At 37.9% G+C, this 19,649-nt stretch overlaps 1 long non-coding RNA gene across 2 annotated transcripts in view; it reads left to right on the top strand.

The window, feature by feature from the left end:
• LOC140910543 (uncharacterized) overlaps nt 1-18,520 on the top strand; it is a 57,170-nt gene extending 38,650 nt beyond the window's left edge. Inside the window, exons 2-5 of one of the 2 annotated variants that reach the window (XR_012158641.2) lie at nt 6,139-6,289; nt 6,405-6,485; nt 8,277-8,354; nt 17,658-18,520. This is a non-coding gene — a long non-coding RNA (uncharacterized LOC140910543). The remainder of the gene's footprint in view (nt 1-6,138; nt 6,290-6,404; nt 6,486-8,276; nt 8,355-17,657) is intronic. The other variant, XR_013635714.1, reaches the window with a different exon arrangement.
• The last annotated feature ends 1,129 nt before the right edge of the window (nt 18,521-19,649 follow it).

Here is a 19,649-nt window from a genome sequence, read left to right as displayed (position 1 = left end):
ATTCTGTTCAGACAGAGAAGTCAAATTACCCACTTTAGTACCTGTAGTGGTTTTCCAACAGGAATTGTCCCACTCAGAAAAATAAGATAAAATTAAAGTATGAAATGTCCCTCATCCCAATTCTGTTCCCTAAAATAACCTTAAAAATAAAATAAAATAACCTTGCAACTCCCCTACAACTCCCTTTTGGGTCAGGACCCCAATTTGAGAAATCCTGGTCTCCCCCCATGAAATTGGTTTAGTACAGGGTAAAATTCATGACTATGAATTTTGTAGTGTCTTACTAATGATTCTGTTCAGACAGAGAAGTCAAATTACCCACTTTAGTACCTGTAGTGGTTTTCCAACAGGAATTGTCCCACTCAGAAAAATAAGATAAAATTAAAGTATGAAATGTCCCTCATCCCAATTCTGTTCCATTCACAGCTATTAAACAACCAGCATAGTGCATTCATCTTCAATATGAAGGATTCATGTATGACAGTTACTCCAGAGCCCTAGGCTATGTTAATGCAAACCTCTGTAAGGTGCCCCAAAGCAGTAGCAGCAGGACTTGAGGAAGTCCCTATATTTTGTGAAATTACTTATCAATCACAGAAGAGCAGGGAGGGCACTTTTAAAAGAGCCTTTAGTGAATGAGTACATGGGCAGCTATTGATGCAGTGGGAATTAAGGTGCCTCACGTATAATTCTGACCTGCAGCCATCACTAACCAATGAAATGTAATCATTGTTTCTAATATTTCAACATTTTAATGTGACTATTAAAAGCATGAGTGGAGGGATATTTTATCACAACAGATCAACACTTAAAATAATCATTACACTTGGCCTGTCGATTTTGGTAATGAAAAGTCTACGTAAAACGAGCGAAAGTCACAAAAATGGACAAAACCAGAACCTTCTATCCAAACGATGACCAATTACATTTTTGAAAAAATAAAACACCTGGATATACCCACAATGAAGACAGGACAGAACTGAAGCCTTTTATCTAAGCTCCCTGAACTTTGATTTGGATATGGGTTCTATCTGAATCACCACACTCCTTTTGATATTTGCCTATTCAAACCAGAGCAATGAAATTTTCCAGCACCAGAACCTACCTACCTCAGCCCATGTAATAAGGTATTAGACTTAAATCTCCTAATATACTATTCAATACTAAAGGCCATTGCCTGGTCTCAGTTACACCTATGTAAATCTGAACTGATCCTTTTAGCTCAGTGGAAGTAGTGTTGAACACAGACCTTTTAAACATAAAAGAAAATGAGTAAACAAAGAGGGAAAGTTGACTTTTTACATAAATATGTCTATATATTTAGAAAATTATCACTTGCCATTATTAAGTTAAAAAATAATAATGCTACTGTAATTTATCAAGTGTTGATGATGTATGTGGCACTGCAGAAGGTATATAAAGACATTTCTTACCACACAGACTTTACAGTTATCTAGTAATTGGACACAGTCAATAATATTAAGATTGGGACAGAACTGTGATCCAAAGTGTGAAGAGGCAGACTGAAAATTTGGGATTGTCTCAGTTACCCTCTGTCTTCAATACTATATTATAACTAAATCACAAAGTTTGTGTCACGTTTTCTTAAATTGTAATAAGTACAAATATTTAGAAGTAATTGTTAATAGCAATAACAAAAGCAAGAATCTGATCTCCCTCGCTGTGAGAACAGTAAGTCTATAAACACACAAAATGTATACTTTGAATTCATTTAATTTTCCGACAGAAATGAAGTCCTACAATAAGCCAATTTACTTAACACCACTGGGTGCCTTAATGGCATGCCTTTTGTCCTTGATTTCAAATTAAATCAACTTTTTGGGGCTCTTCTTCCTTGGGAGTACTCTTTAGGAAACTGTTACTCTAATGAGATTATATATATAAAAACACATTCTCTTACAGTCACTGATAATACACTGGGCTAGTGTAATTTATCATCAGAGAAAGGAAAACTGATTAGGTATTATTGAAAAGTGGGCATTATCTATTAAAGAGCAGTTCCAGGAGCAAACTCAGATTAACAATAGAAAACAGGTCAGTAAGATACAAGTTGTACTTTAAGCTGCTTTCCTGGAATTTGATATCTACGGTGATATGAATTCAGTTTCACAGGCTTTATTTTTGGCACCATAGTGCCAGACTTGAAGTCCTGGATTACTAAAAGAGATTGTGTTATTCTGGTTTTGCATATTCATTCAAAAATCAGTCATAAGTTTTCACTTGCATCTATTATAACTGACTCATCACTCTCTCAGTCAATAACTAGGAAAGTAACTTTTTTTTATTGTGTAATTATTTAGCAAACATCTCAATAGCAACTAGATACATACAGGACATTTGGGACATGACTAGAAATATATGGGACACACAGGACATTCATTACACCATGGAACTTTAATACTGAAGAACAAATTCAGCCTTATAAACCAACTGTCTTCAGTGGGAGCACTAATTTTACAGTTGGTTGTAAAACTGGGATTGCTTCCTTCCCCCCCCTGCCACACACACCCCCAAAAAAATTGGTTAGTCTATAAGGTGCCACAAGTACTCCTTTTCTTTTTGCGAATACAGACTAACACGGCTGCTACTCTGAAAACTGTTTTTTTTTCTTGTTTTAAACTTTTTCTCAACTAATGACCAGCCTGTCTTATTGGCTGGAGGAGGTCAGTAAACAAGCAAGCAATACATTTCTACAGGGACTAGCCTACTGTATTCTTCTTCACCAGCACCCTACTGAGAGCCAAGGAACCTCATCATCTTCTTTGTAAGTAAAGTGCATGTGATAAGGAGAAGATGTACACTGGCTTTACTACGAAAGTGTTGCTGTAAAGGTTCATGGGAGTCACTTAAAGGAGCTCCCCTTCTAGTACTCCCTAGTCTCCCTTCCAGTCCTTCCAACGGCTCTACTGTCGTTGATGACAGCAACACGAAACAATCCCAACCTATCCACTTCTTAGATCAGTAAACTCTACTGATAGCAACAGTGCATTAATGGAGTGCAAGGAGAAAAAATCATCAACATGGAGTAACCAGAATCAACAAAGAAGGAGAGAACATCAAAGCATCAGCAAAGAAGAAGGTTACTTGCATCAATATAGAAGGGAATAATAAATAAGAGTGTTTTGATTTTGAAAGTTGCTGAACACCTGTATTTCCCTTTGGCTTCAGCGTGATTCATGGGTGCTTGGCACTATCTGAAAAAAAGACATCTCTATTTAGGTGGATAAATATGAATTTAAAAGCCTAATTTTGGACACCCAAAGTTTGGTCTAAGTAAATATATCTACATCAAGTTGTCTAAAATGTGCAGATATGGGCAAATATAATCCAAATTTCAACTTTAGGAAAAAGGAGGTTTTGTTGTTTTTTTTTTAAAAGAAGCTGAGAGAAAGAAATATCACAATATGTCAAAGCAGCTGCTCAAGAAAGCAACAACAGACAATGGCAGGGAAAAAAAAGTCACTGCAGCGCCTCAAGGAGGACAGCATTGTTCTGCCTGTAGTTGAAGTGTGTGTGTGTGTGTGAAAATGTGAGTGTTGAACAATATATTGTAATGAGGGATGAAGTCTTTTCTCAGGTATACGTATTTATTTACCTGTCATTGCAGTCAATGGTGGTTGCACATGTACATGCCTCTGGGGAGAAGTTTGCTTTGCAATTTTAGATAGGTGGGTGTCAAAGGCATTGTTTCCCACCAGAAATAAGAGCAAAGACAGAGTAATGTTTTTTTAATTATTTTATTCTATTCTCTTATTAGGGATACAGATGACTCCTACTGTAGTTGTGCTGAGTAGTGAAAAAATAAACATGAATAGCCTATGTGATTTACTATGTTCTTCAGAGGCTGAAAAGTAATTTCATAACTAAACTTTGGGCTTGAATTTTATGTCTAGTTATTCAGTTAGGCTGAATGGCAGATCTTCTGGAGTAAATGGGCTAGTTTTCTCTCTCAGTTGGACCACTGTAAATCTGGAGCAAGACTACTGAAGTCAATACACTTGCTTACACTAGGGATCTTTTTTTTAAAAAATGCCACCATTGCTAGCACCAATTAAGCTCCACGGGTATAAACAACATTGGGAATCAATGTGGATGATCTCTGACAGCCATTTTCAGCACCACGCTGATTAGACTTGCCCTGAGCAAGTTAGGTGAGAGGTTGCTTAAAATGCCAGTAGCAGCCGTCCTACTCGAGGGCTTCCACCATGCTTGCACTGGTGGAGCTGAAGCAACCTAGAAACATCAGCTAAGGTTTTAAAGAGGCATCCCTATCCACAATGGACATCAGTATTGTCTCATTATTTTGCATGCTCGCCATTATCCACGTGGTGCAGAGGGGAGAGGCTACCTGGTCCATATTGGTAAACCCAGCTTCCTGTAGGCAGATAGCAGCAATAGCCAAGGCTTTGAGAAATCCCTGAAAATGCCTGTCACATTTAATAAACTGTTTAGTTTAATACAGAGGAAACTAGTGTTAGGGTGAATTCTGATGCTTCTTTTCTATCTATGCACTCACAATACATACAGAGATCATGGTGTGATCGTTGCTGCAGGGCCCAGGATAGCAGTCCTTCCTCAGGCAAAACTCCCATTGACACTGGTGAGAGATTTGCTTGAGTAAAGAGTGCGCACAATGTGCTGATTAGGGCCCATAATTATAGGGGAAAGTGGTTTGATGATTAGGATATCCTGCCTCCTCCCTATCACGTAACTCTGACTACTTAAACAAATACAGTGTTGTGTGATTTACACTCCTTAAGGTTAATTAGACTCCTTTTCATATTTCCTTTCAAATCAGAATAAGGGTTGCAAACATTTTCAAAGGGACAGTTAAGGCCAGTTCATCTTAGAAACATAAAGCAAGCCAATTCCCCCCTTATAAGCTAAAATATTAAAATATTGGTAAAACATTATTTTACTCCAAGAAGAGAGATCTGAGGGCTCAATAATGCAAAGGGCTGGTGTACCCGAGTATTATTGGATCAATTCAAAATAATACTTTAAAGACTCAGCTATGGACTGATGCATTACATAAACAATCTCTGTGTTTGTCACATTGTGCTGGTATCCATTGAGTTATCTCACATCCAGTATATGCAATGAAGAGCATGTGCTCGCATGTATGTGTGTGTGAGAGAGGGAGATAGGGAGCTTGTAATATAAACATGCAGTTCTTTAAAAAGAAGATATATTTTAATAGAGGTGAAATTGGCAATACTTAACATGCTTATGTCAGTTTGAAAAAATTATTCATTGGTTTGGTTTAAAATCAGAGATTCCCACATTGGCTGTGTTGTGAACAGTCCCCTAGAAAAGCAAAACAATGACTTGCTGGATGAAGCTTTAGGGATGGGTGTTGATGAAAAGGTTTCCTTGTATTATTTTCATTGTGTTTCCTGCTTGTCTCATCACTGATTATTTTGAGTGGAGAGCCAGAAAATACACAGTACTTTTAAGAAACATCTTGGGGAATTATTTCCTCTGCAACTGGAAGTTTCACCCCAAAATTGCTCATCTGTTTATTTGTAATACTGTAGTATCTGAGTGCCTCACAATCTTTAATGTATTTTCCTCACAATACCCACTCAAAATTGTCTTCCCTGCAATTGGTAACAAAATGGGCCTGGGACAGGGGAGATCACTAAAGGCTGTATTGTGACCCTCTTACTCACACTAGTGAGCAGTTATTTACCTCACCAGGGACTAGTCACATGAGCAACTACTGTCCAATGTGATTTAGGAGGAGCATAATCTGGCCCTAAATAGCAGTAAAAACACACCAGTGTAAGTCTGTGACCATTTTTATTTTGTCTGTGGTCACTTGAAAAGGCTCAAATCAGAACTGGACAGAATAGAACTGCAAGATGAAACCACAACTAGTTCTGGCTCGAAATTTAATAAGTATTCCACAAGTACTTAGATACTTCAAAACATGGGACTATGAGCCTCTCATGGGCATTTCAGATATTTTGATACTCTGGCCTGTAGCTATTAGCCATTTTTTTAATATCTTCTGGGTATAAAACTGAGAATGTAGTGATTTTTATAGTTGGTTATTTCCTTTTATTCGTGCACAAGGGTAATGAGCCCATGATTATTCTGTATATCCATCAACAGCTTCTAATACCGATGACCATGATCTACTACCCTGTGGATATTTGCTAGAGTTGTCAGAATGGACCTTCAATGGAATTGCTCCTTCCTCTTCAAAATATGCTAAAGGAGTAGTGCTGGGTCAACTACTCATCATCCTTGAGGGCTCTTGCAGGTAAAGTTCTGTAAGTTTCCATGTGTACGGGAAGCCACTAAAGGGATATCATGCAATGTTTTGGGCTGCAGCATCTATCTGCTAGCAAGACTCACTCAGTTTTTTTTAAACCTAGATTCTACAATCTCATTACACTCCCATTGTGTAACTGAGATAGGGATCCTAATGTAAGCAAACAGGCTACCTCTCAACCCAGGTAAGTTTGAAGTAATTCTTGTTGGAGGGATTCAGAGTAACAGCCGTGTTAGTCTGTATTCGCAAAAAGAAAAGGAGTACTTGTGGCACCTTAGAGACTAACCAATTTAATTGAGCATAAGCTTTCGTGAGCTACAGCTCACTTCATCGGATGCATACTGTGGAAACTGCAGAAGACATTATATACACAGAGACCATGAAACAATACCTCCTCCCACCCCACTCTCCTGCTGGTAATAGCTTATCTAAAGTGATCACTCTCCTTACAATGTGTATGATAATCAAGTTGGGCCATTTCCAGCACAAATCCAGGTTTTCTCACCCTCCGCCCCCCCCCCCCGCAAACTCACTCTCACCCCCCAAAAAAGGGGGAGGGGGAAGGGGAGGTGAGAAAGGTGCCACAAGTACTCCTTTTCTTCTTGTTGGAGGGAGTTACATTCCATTTGAATATGAGGATGAGAGAGGGGTTTGCAACTTCTATTGAGGGTGTACTACATAATCACCTTTAACCAAAACAGTATGTAGCCTGGGAGTCCTCTATAACCTTCCACATGAGACTTATGGTCTCAGATAGGGGTGGCCCACTGTGTATTTTACCCAATATGCTAGATGAGAAACTCTAACATCTCCTCTCAGATACAGACCTTGCAACGGTCTTCCATACTTTTGCCACAACAAACTCTCAACTTAAATAAAAGTTCCTTCCAGGTTTAATGACTGTAATGAGTTCTGTTTAGATTTACCCTTGAAGTCCACCAAGAAGCACCAGTGGGTTCAGAGTGCAGCTACCTACTTCTTAAGTGAAGCAGGCTGCTGTGAATGAATAACAACTGCATTTAAGTGTCAGAATTGGCTTCATTTCTATATCTGAATGTAGTTTGTATTGCTGGTGATAATTTAACCCTCTAAATTACCTGGAACCCAAGCCAAAGCCTATTTCTGCAGTTAAGATCATCTGGAAGCCTTTTACGATAAGAATAGATGCTTTGAACACTCCAGGCCAGATCCTCCTTTCACTTAAACCAGGAATAACCTCAGTGAATTCAATGAAATTACACTACTGTAAAACTGGTGTAAGTGACAGGAGAGTTAGACAGGGTTCTTTGAGTTGCAGACCCTCCTCTTTAGAATACATTTGTCTTTGTAGTCTATCAGAACCTAAGGCATGGCATGATGAAGGGCCCAATTTATTTAAGTTTGCAAAAAGGCATACATAATTGCTGTTTTTATTTTTGTAATGGAAACACCCATGGTGATAGGCACTAGAAATTAATGAAATAATATCCTGTGACTGCCAGGTGAATCTTTGACAACTGTCTACTCCAGAAGGGAATGGCAAAGTCTTGGTTAGGCACAGGAAAAGCTTTAAAAAATGACCTATTGATTGAAAATATGGATATATTCTCATACGCTGAGAAGATGACTGATCACAATAGTTGTCCTGTGCTTGTATTTAGAAGCTTCTTTTCTTATATCAGTTTTTAGCTGCAGTGTAAAAAGGGCTACAATACACTAGTTCAAGCAGAGTTAAATATTTCGTTTCTATGTTTTGAGGTTTATTTGTATCCAGGTTGCCATTTAATCAGCTTCTTATGTTGTGAACCCATTTATTCCTGTCAGGATAGCCATAATCAAAAGGTGTAATATGAATAAAACATCAAAATATATTAAAGTCAATTAATCAGCCAAATATGAACTTATATATAATAGAAGAAGTTAATTGTTTAAGGGTCTGGCATTGTGATTACCTTGATTGTCTTTCTGGCTTCACTTCAACAATTTATTATCTCAGTTTCAGATAAAATAAATCCGATGGGGAAATAGGCATCCACTTCAACTGAGTTTGTTTTGGCATTGCATTCAACAAAAGGTAAGTTCATTTACCTGCTATAGGATTTATAGTTACTAGAGGATATGCCATCATTCCGTCATTAAATCTCTGTCCAAAGCAATAATGTTTGCCTTTCATTACTTTACTCAGAAAAATTAAGAAACCTAGTAAACTTTCTAATCCATCTCATAAATTTGTTTGTTAATACCAAAGTAAACCAAAATTACCTGAGAAGTCATCTAATTTCTGAGAACTCCTAGAGGGCAGTATATTCAGTTAGACCCTATTACACAAAGGAAAGATGGTTTCACTGGAGATTTGTTTTAAAAGCAAAATTGCTGCTGCACAGCAACAACTTGAGTTTTGCAGGACTCAAATCTAAGCTCTCCTCTCCACTACTCTACTGACTTCACACTATCTTCCTTCTCTGCACACAACTACAACATGGGGAATGACTGTCTCGGTGGCAGTGCTGCTGAAAAAGATCTGGGGGTTACAGTGAACCAAAACTGAATAGGAGTGGTCAATGTGATGCAGCTGCAAAAAAAGGCTAATATAATTCTTGTGTATATTAACAGGAGTGTTGTAAGAAAGACATAGGGGGTAGTTGTCCTGCTCTGCTCGGCACTGGTAAAGGCCCAGCTGGAATTCTGTGTCCAATTCTGGGCACCACAATTTAGGAAGGATGCAGACAAATTGGAAAGAGTCTAGAGAAGAGCAACAGAAATGATAAAAGATTTATAAAACCAGACCTATGAGGAAAGGTTGAAAAAACTGGGTCTGTTTAGTCCTAAGAAAAGGAGAGTGATGGATGACCTGATAACAGCCTTCCAATATGTTAAGGGCTGTTATAAAGAGGACAGTGATAAATTGTTCTCCATGTCCACTGAAGGCAGAACAAGCATCAATGGGTTTAATATGAAGCAAGGGAGATGTATGTTAGCTATTAGGAAAAACTTTCTAACTATGAGGGTAGTTAAGCTCTGGAATAGGCTTCCAAGAGAGGTCATGGAGTCCTCATCATTGGAAGTATTTAAAAAACAAGTTGAACAAACACCTGTCAGAGATGTTTACTTGGTCCGGCCACAGTGCAGAGGGCTGGACTTGATGATTTCTCAAGTTCCCTTCCAGCCCTACATTTCTATGATTCCTCTTTCACAGAAAGTTAGGCAAATCCAATATCTGACCTTTTCTCTCTACTGACACTATTAAAACTCTTGTCCAAGCTCTAATGATCTCATTTCCAGACTACTACGTCATTCTCCTTTCTAACTGCAACTTCACCCCCCTCAAACCCATCCAAAATACTGCTGCTAAGATCATCTTCCTGACTCATTACTCTGATTTTATAACATTTCTTGTCTTTACTTATAAACCTTTTTTTAAAAAAAAATAGCTTTACTTACCATCCTAGGCACACTGTTGTAAACTCAGGGAGCTGGTACGTAAGATCCCACAGGAAGCAAGTCTAAGAGGAAATACAGTTCAAGAGAGTTGTCAATTTCTCAAAGAGACATTATTAAGGGCACAAGAGCAAACTATCCCACTGCGTAGGAAAGATAGGAAGTATGGCAAGAGACCACCCTGGCTTAACCAGAAGATTTTCAATTATCTGAAACTCATAAAGAGTCCTATAAAAAGTGGAAACTGGGTCAAATTACAAAGGATGAATATAAACAAACAACACAAGTATGTAGGGATAAAATTAGAAAGGCAAAGGCACAAAATGAGATTAAACTAGCTAGAGACATAAAGGGTAACAAGAAAACATTTTACAAATATATTAGAAGCAAGAGGAAGCCAAGGACAAGGTAGGCCCATTACTCAATGAGGTGGGGGAAAACAATAACAGAACATGTGAAAATGGCAGAAGTACTAAATGACTTTTTTGTTTCAGTTTTTACCCCAAAAGTTTGTAGTGATTGGACAGCTAACATATTGAATGCCAGTGAAAATGAGATAGCATCAGAGGCTAAAATAGGGAAAGGACAAGTTAAAAATTACTTAGACAAATTAGATGTCTTCAAGTAACCAGGGCCTGATGAAATACATCCTAGAATACACAAAGAGCAGACTGAGGAGATATCTGAGCCATTAGCAATTATCTCTGAAAAATCATGGAAGACAGGAAAGATTCCAGAGGACTTGAAAAGGGCAAATATAGTGCCAATTTATAAAAAGGAAGACAGACAACCTGGGGGATTACAAACCAGTCAGCTCAACATCAGTACCCAGAAAGATAATGGAGCAAATAATTAAGCAATCAATTTGCAAATACAAAGAAGATAATAAGGTGATAAGTAACAGTCAGCATGGATTTGTCCAAAACAAGTTGTGTCAAAACAACCTAATAGCTTTCTTTGACAGAGTAACAACTTTGTGGATACAGGGGAAAGCAGTAGATGTGGTATATCTTGACTTTAGTGAGGCTTTTGAAAAGGTCTAGCATGACCTTCTTAAACTAGGAAAATACCGTCTACCTGGAGCTACTATAAGGTGGGTACATAACTGGTTGGAAAACTGTTCCCAGAGAGTACTTATCAGTGGTTCACAGTCAAGTTGGAAAGACCTATCAAGTGGGGTCCTGCAGGGATCAGTTTTGGGTCTCTTCAATATCTAAATCATTGTGACACCCTGGCACCCCCTTATTTACCACTATCACATAATTAGGATGTTTTATACAAAGTATGCCTTGTGAGGTATCATTCCAAAAGTCTTGCTCTGCTAAACATTAATATATCATTGGGTTGTATGTGCTATCGTTCTATGTGAAGTTATGAAGTTTGGCTATGTATGTGTTGTTGAAACAGATTGTGAGGTTGAAAACACCCACAAGCAGCTTTTCAGGTACAACAGTAAAAAAGGCCAAACAATGTTAATGGCTTATTGTGAAAATGCACACAAGCTCAAGGATTACCCCAGGAACTGTGTACAATAGAACCCTCTCAGAAATAACACTACACAATAGGAATTGTTTGACCCAGTTCACAGCAAAAGCTTTCCACCAAGTGGGAAGAAGATATAAAAGGGGGAAATGATATCAGGATGGTACCTCACTCTCCCTACAAAACACACCTGAGGAACAAAGACTGAACTAGGGGAAGTGATTGTCCCAGTCCAAAGGGAATTCTACCCTGTGTATGAAAAGCTGGGAAATGCAAGCTACAAATCAAAGGCAGCTTGTGCCTTAAGAATCTGCCAGCCTGTGCATCACTCAGGGTGAGAATTTGTTAATTCATATCCTATCTCGTAGGTTAAGCTCAGTTTGCATTTTTGCTTATTTACTAGGTAATCTGCTTTGATCTGTTCGCTATCACTTATAATTACTTAAAATCTATCTTGTAGTTAATAAATGTATTTTATGTTTTAATCCCAGAGTACACTTGACTAAGGGGTCTGGGGAAAATCTCAGCTTGGTTACGACAAGTGTGCATAGCCCTCTTCACATTGAGGGAGAGGCAGATCGGGTATTAAACCCATATAATGACCAGATATGACCAGGGAAGGATGGTACTGCTCTGGGGTCCTAGGCTGGGAGGCTGGTGTTTAGAAAGCCTGCATGTAACTTCAGCTGGGCGTGTCTCTACCTGTCTGAATGCTGGTGAAAGTGCAGGCTGGAGGGCTTTTCAACTTTTCACAACAGCACAGTGAGAGAGGTAGCCCAGGCTGGTGGGTCAGAGGGCTCAATGGTACCCCCGTTCCAGGTGGCACCCTGCGGGCAAACCGTCACAATAATGGCATACAGAGTACACTTATAAAGTTTGCAGATGATACCACGCTGGGAGGGGTTGCATGTGCTTTGGAGGATAGGATTAAAATTCAAAATGATCTGGACAAACTGGAGAAATGGTCTGAAGTAAATAGGATGAAATTCAATAAGGACAAATGCAACATACTCTACTTTGGAAGGAAATATCAGTTACACAGATACAAAAAATGGAAAATGACTGCCTAGGAAGGAGTACTAGAGAAAGTGATCTGTGGGTCATAGCAGATCACAAGGTAAATATGAGTCAACAGCGTAACACTATTGCAAAAAAAAGCATACATCAACCTAGGATATATGAGCAGGAGTGCTGTAAGTAAGTCTTGAGAATTAATTATTCTGCTTTACTCCACACTGATTAGCCTCAAATGGAGTATTATGTCCAGTTCTGGGCACCACATTTCAGGAAAGATGTGGACAAATTGGAGCAAGTCCAGAGAAGAGCAACAAAAATGATTAAAGGTCTAGAAAACATGACCTACGAGGGAAGATTGAAAAAAAATCAGTTTGTTTAGTCTGGAGAAGAGAAGACTGAGAGGGGACATGATAACAGTTTTCAAGTCCATAAAAGATTGTTACAAGGAGGAGGGAGAAAAACTGTTCTCCTTAACCTCTGAGGATAAGACAGGAAGTAATGGCAGCAAGGGAGGTTTAGGTTGGACATTAGGAAAAATTTCCTACCTGTCAGGGTGGTTAAGCACTAGAATAAACTGCCTAGGGAGGTTGTGGAATCTCCATCACTGGAAATTTTTAAGAGCAATTAGACAAACATCTGCCAGAGATGGTCTAGAAGATAATACTTAGTCCTGCCATGAGTGTAGGGGACTAGATGACCTCTTGAGATCCCTTCCAGTCCTACAATTCTATGATTCTATTATCTTATCATAACATCGTCCCAGCAATTGATCCGTCAGACATGGATGCTGCCTTTCTCACACTACCACTAGGAAAAAATCCCAGCAAAGCCCTCAGCTTATCCTTTTTCAGATCCCTCGTTAAAATTTGCCTCTGCCATGATGCATACAGAAAACTGCCATAGTGATAGTAGCTAGGCACACAAAAAGTCACAATTATTGTGACTAGAGCTACTGCTGCTAAAACATCCTATTGTTACTCATGATCCCGCCCACCTCCTGTATCCGTTCTTATGTTTCACCAACCTCTTATGTCGTGTTTCTTCTACTGTAATTTAATAGGACAGTAAAGTGCCTGGCACAATTGGGCTTCAACCTTATTGAAGCCTGTGTGTGTTGTTGAGTATACATGATGATAATAAAGGCTGAAAGCTTTGTTTTTCACTGCCTCTGACGAGAGCTCATGGGCCTTGCAGAGGGTGTGCTAACAGGGCGCTCCCTGATTTTCAGCCACTCAGCCCTGGCTTATGCTAAAACTAGAGAGGTGGATGTCTTCCAGTAGCGAGGCCTCACTAAACTACCCCCCACTCCGTCATTTCTTCTCGGACATGACCCTTTTCCTTACTCTTTGCCTTATACCAGTCAGCAAAATTCCAGTACAGGAGGCAGCACCAGAAGATGCAGCAGAGCTACCTCCACAAACTTTATGTCAGCAGAGAATCCCCCTACTCAGTGGGAATTCTCTAGTACAAATCTCTGGCCACTTTAAGTTTAAATGAATTTGGCGACTGGAGACTCCAGTCCTGAAGCTGTATAATAGAAAATCAAATATACACAACATTTAAAACCACTTAGAGTCTACAAGCAAGTCTTAAAAGGTAGTAGTCTCTTCTTCATGTTATGTGCAAATCAGCAAGTTACTAACTTATGAAATTGTAGTTGTGACAATATTTGTCCAGTATATTCAGTTTCTAGAATAAAAGCCACATGCTCCTACAGTTGTTGCAACGAAAAGCAAAAACTGTAAAACCCTCAATATTTTATGCATATCTCAACCTACTACTTGGATTAATGATGTTGTACTGAATTTGGGAAGCTATGTTTACTCTATATCCTCTCTTGCAGAGTTGTTTCTACAAATATCTGCCTTTGTCTTGAACGTGACAAAGAAAAGCTTTTCCTAAATATTAATTCTGCTTTACTCAATGACACCTCAAAACACTCTATCCTGCTCTACTGTAATACTTGATAGAATTTGCAGAGGCCAAAAATTTCAGAACAGGGTGCTACAGTTGCATTCCTAAATCAATATTTGCATGTTTAAATAGAAATGGTCTAATTTTCAAAATCGCTGAGCACCTACAAATTTCAGTGAAGATAATGGGAGCTACAGATGATCAACCCCTTTGAAAACAAGGCCAAATTTAGGTGCCTAAACATGGATGTAGGAGTCTAACTTCTTAAGTATTCAAATTTGAAAATCTTGGTCTAAATCTTCAGTCATTTAGGCAAAATGGGCCCCTAACTTACATAGTTTGTTTACTTTAAATAGAGATGACAAATTACCCTTATCTTAAAATTATATTCCCTCTTAATTTATTTCCCTTTTATACCTCCATCTGTCTTCAATGTGCAAGATATATTTTCTTTGTACAGTCACTGATGGCTCTTAAATTATAAATGACATACAACATACATCACCAATTCTATCCCCTCTGAATTTGACCCAGTCCTCATGGAAGTCTTATACATACTTCAGGATGAAATTAGCACAACATATTATTTTGAACACATGTAAAGGATTTTGGTTCTACTTGGGTTTTTTGGGGAGGCACAGGCATAGCCTGTTTGCATGTCTGCTATTTATAGACAATACTGACATAGTTAGAGCTGGTCTGTGAAGTGTTCCAAAATTAGATACTTTTCATGACCACTAAACTTGAAACATACCTGCCAATTTCCAACAAGTCACTGTGAACTTAGTAAATAGACATATGAGTAGAAACATACGTTGTTGTTAAAGTATCCAGAGTATCTTCCAAAGAATACAAAGAAGGAATGCCCCACTACATATTTCAAAACAGCAGAACTCAACATAGCCCACTCATTTTAGGCATGATCTTGAAGATCTAGCAAGATAATCCTGTACTTTACGCCAAGGCTCAGATGACAGCTATGGCACTTACGTCTTATGTAGGGCCAAAACAAGGGAGAGAGTGCTTGGGAGGGCTGTGCACCATGAAAAACTCACGGTTTTTTCTAATGAAAAAAAATCTTTACCTAGGTTGACCTTAAAATCCTAAATCAGTTCCTTATTTATGTGCTTTACAAAACAAAGTAAGACCTCTTAAGTCATCTAGTCCATCTCCCTGTTGATGCAGAATGGTTTCCTTCACTATATTCTCCTGTGTTATATTGCCCATTATAAAATAATCCAAAACAATGGCATTTCCACCACTGTCCAAGAATTAATTTTTACAAATGATGAGGCCTGAGAAATTCTCTGATATTTAGTCTATGTTTTCCCTTTCTTAATTTCATACAAGTTACTCCAAGGTCTACTCCCTTGGACAACCATAAAAAATTTCCTCTTCTTCAGCTGGGTTTTCATCTTTATTTGTAGAAACTTCTCTCTCCATTCATCATTTTCTCACCTAAATATATTTAGATGTTTTTTCTTCCTTCTAAGTAAGAGATTTTCTTTCCACATAGGTCAAGATCTTTCCCCATTTTTATTTTTCTGCTGAATTTCCTGCTATCTACATCTGTCTTTTTGGTACTGATGTGCCCATAACTTAAAGCAATGTTCTAGGTGAATTTTCATCAGTCTTAAGGGGAGGAGCTGTCATCTCCCTGCCCAATGACATAATGTGGCCCCAAAGTAAAAAACAGTATTTGGGGGTTTGCCACCATACCGCATGGCAAGTTAATAACTATTTAAATGACAACCACCATTAGTTTTTTTTCAGAATTACTGTTTTCTGGATATTTCCTTCTTTTAGAATATCTGAACTTTTAAATTTTTGACTTGTGGTAGGTTGCTATACAGTAAAATAATTTGAAGTTGTTTCACCATATGCTGTACATATAAAAACAGGACATTCTAGATCCCAAATACCTGTACTTCTGAGTCACTCTGAATCACAGACAGCAGAAAAATGTGACAATGACCTGACAAGATGTACTTGATCAATGAGTCTAATTTAGTTCTGTCTAGTTATTTGTGTCCATTTACGCCATCTTTTGGATCTCCAGTTCTCAGTCAGATTCTTCTTCCATAACCTCATTTTGCTGTATTTTGAGTCCTTTCATCTCAAATCTTTAAAAAAAAATGAAAGAATGAGATTCAATTTCTTCTGAAGGCATTGTTGCCAGAGTCACAGACAATATTTCAATGCATCTCCCTTTAAATTTCCAGCTATTTTTTGTTTGTTTAGTTACTATCATCTTTATCTTCTCCTGCTAATACATCACCTTCAACTTTCCCGCCCCTGCTCCCGGCAAATGATTGTACAAAGATTTCTAAAACCTCTTACAGACCTCTCTCATTCTCCTTCTAAATGTGTCAATATTGATTTACTGGCATAACCCCATTGAAGCCCATGAAGAGGATTTACACCAGCTGAGGATCTGGCAGCGTATGTGCTACTTAACAGATTTCCATTCTGAATAAAAGAAATTGGGAGTCAGTGTAATAATGAGCCTCTTTTCTCTCAGCTAAAACGGATTCCAAGCTTTCTTTGTATCCTGAGTCTGACTGCTTTTTGGGGGGTTCCAGGAACTTATGAATAATACCACATATGTGCATAAGGCATTCATACACTGTGCACTCTCTTTTTAAAACTGAAGAGGTTAGTGCTCCAAATCATAGTTATTTTCTCAGCAAACAATCTGAAAGATGGTGTTCTTAGTTCTGGTGGATAACTGTTCACCAAAGCTTACAGTGACACAAAGTAAAAGTACGTGGACACTATTTATACAAATATAAATATGAAATTACTAATATTTCATTTCAATTACCCTTATCCTCCCTCAGACCACAGTATAACAGTGACAGAAACCAATCCTTCCCTTCCATTTTATCCTGCTAAATTTAGACCACAACCAGTATATAGCATCGGACATCAATTAATGCGTACAAAATATAAGTAAGGAATTATTCCAGGATATATTCCTAGACAAAAATGTTATTTAGGATGGAGTTAAGTATCAAAGTACATGCCAGTAAGATAAAACACATTACAGGGATATTGTAGTTATCCCAAAATCATGGATTACATACTCTGGAAGTTCAAACGTTATAAGAAATGCTCAATTAACAAACCCATGCAACTGTAGCTCTACCTCGATGTGATGCTATGCAAGAGCTATATGATTATGATTCAGGTGTTTGTGGTCCCAGATTAGACTGAACTGATTTTTGAAGACTTTTTTATTTTCCTTCATATTTTCTCCCCTCATGTTGACACTACGTTAAGGTTGTTTGGGTGCCATAACTACTCATTTTGACATTATTGGATTTGGATTTCTTTTGAGTGTAACTTTAACCCTGATAAAACACCTTATTTTGGGATAATTAGAACATCCATGCAATGTGTTTTACCATTAAATTGCTGATATGTATTCTGAAATTTATTTCCATCTTTACATGGATTGATATTTTGTGTGTCTAGGACACATATACTTTACACTTTAATTCTATTCCCTACTCTTTTCCTCCAGGGATAATGGATCAAAATTCTTCTTTCCGTTTCACAGCCCTTCTCAATGAAGTCTGAATTCCCCACTGAATATCTGCCCTTCAAGGACCCACAGGATTTTCTTCTCAGTTTTCTTGTCACTACTTCTACTTTGCTTTCCCACGTGACACATTCCAAAAAATCCTCCTGGATATAACCTCATGTTTCTCATCAACAAAATGTATGGCCACAGGTGATATTTTGTCCTGTCTTTGTATGGCACTTTTATGTTCTGTAATCCTTATTTTAAGTGTGTGTTTAGTTTCATCCACCCACAACACTCCAACAGAACATTTAAGCCCGTAAATCACATTATCTATCACACGTGCAATTCTGTGCTTAATTCTCTACTTCTTCTTATTGTAAGAAGATGCCACAAAGTCACCCCGTTGAGAATTCACTTGAGTTTCCTGGAATAAAATGGGAGTTTAAATAGAGTTTCCTATTGTAACATTGTGGACTGAGGATAGTGATAGCTGAAATATTGCCATATAAATAAAAGTTAATCAGCTTTATAAAATGTTTGTTATTGTCTTGCTTCTATTTTTGCATCTGCTATAGAACAATATTTTCCTCTTTTTGTTCATTTTATCCAAATGGGTCACAGTACTCTAGAAAACTCTGTGTCACATGACTGGGCAAAACATGCTGTAAACAAACCTCAACAAAGCCAATACTAAAAGTAGTACTTTGCATTCTATGGCATCTTCCAGCCCAGGATCTCAAAGTGCTTTAACACGCCTTAATAAAGTAATCCTTAACAAGCATTACGAAGTTAATCCCTTGTCATAAGAGTGAATCATCTCCATTTTATAGAATAGGAAATTGAGTCACACAGAGGATAAATGACTTTCCAAGGGCCCACGAGGAATGAAACCCCAGCCTTCTGGTTTCCACTCCTGTGCCCTTTTAAAAATGACCACCCTTCCTCCACATAATTTTTTAAATTTAATTTAAAGTGCCTATTGCCAGATAAAAAGAAAAGGAGGACTTGTGGCACCTTAGAGACTAACCAATTTATTTGAGCATAAGCTTTCGTGAGCTGTCACGAAAGCTTATGCTCAAATAAATTGGTTAGTCTCTAAGGTGTCACAAGTACTCCTTTTCTTTTTGCGGATACAGACTAACACGGCCGCTATTCTGAATTTTGCCAGATAGAAAATATTGATACATTTAGATAGTAGCTTCAGTGCACTTCTGTGAAGAATTGCATCAGTTACGTAGCTTAGTTAGCCACGTGAATAAGAATTGAAAAAGATAGTATGAACAAAAACAAATATAGAAATATTTCATTCATCTTAGAGAATCATAGAATTTGAATGGATAAGGACCTACAATCAGATACAGTCCATTGCAAGTCTAGGATTTCTTCCTGCAAATGTGAGCCTGTTCAGTATTAAACTGATTCCAATCTCTTATACAAGTCAATATAATATGTCTAGAGTATTTAGACATTTGACTAAAAAATAATATTAGCTTATATCATCTTAATTTAGAAATAGGCCAGCCAAGCATAGCTGAGAAACATTGCTTATCCCTTATTTTTTCATTATATTCTATCACAGTAATTCACAAAGCTTATGGACATGTTACCCAGTCACTCAGGGCTTGATCCTATGCTCAGTGAAGTGAATGGAAAACTTCCCATAAATCGCAGTGGTATAGGATCTGGGACGCGGATATCAGATCCAAATCCCCTAATCTTCCCCCTTGTATTTTAAACTGTCAGAAGGAACAAAACAGATGACTTTGGACAAGGGTGAAGAGGGAACGGTCAAACCCACTGCAGTATTGCAGATAGAGAATCATTTAGTTACAAGATTTCATGTTCCATTGTGGTATAAAGATGAAACATGAAAAGCCTCTTGAAAACACACTTTAGGGACTTTGGGCTCAGTTCAACAAAGCAAACTGCAATATTCTTTTTTTAAAAAATAGGTTACATAAAACTAATGGAGATGAAGAAAATGATCTT

This window comes from Lepidochelys kempii, chromosome 4 (genome assembly GCF_965140285.1).
Source record: "Lepidochelys kempii isolate rLepKem1 chromosome 4, rLepKem1.hap1, whole genome shotgun sequence".
NCBI lineage: Eukaryota > Metazoa > Chordata > Testudines > Cheloniidae > Lepidochelys > Lepidochelys kempii.
Note: the sequence above shows the minus strand (reverse complement) of the source record. Positions and strands in the feature narration are given on the sequence as shown.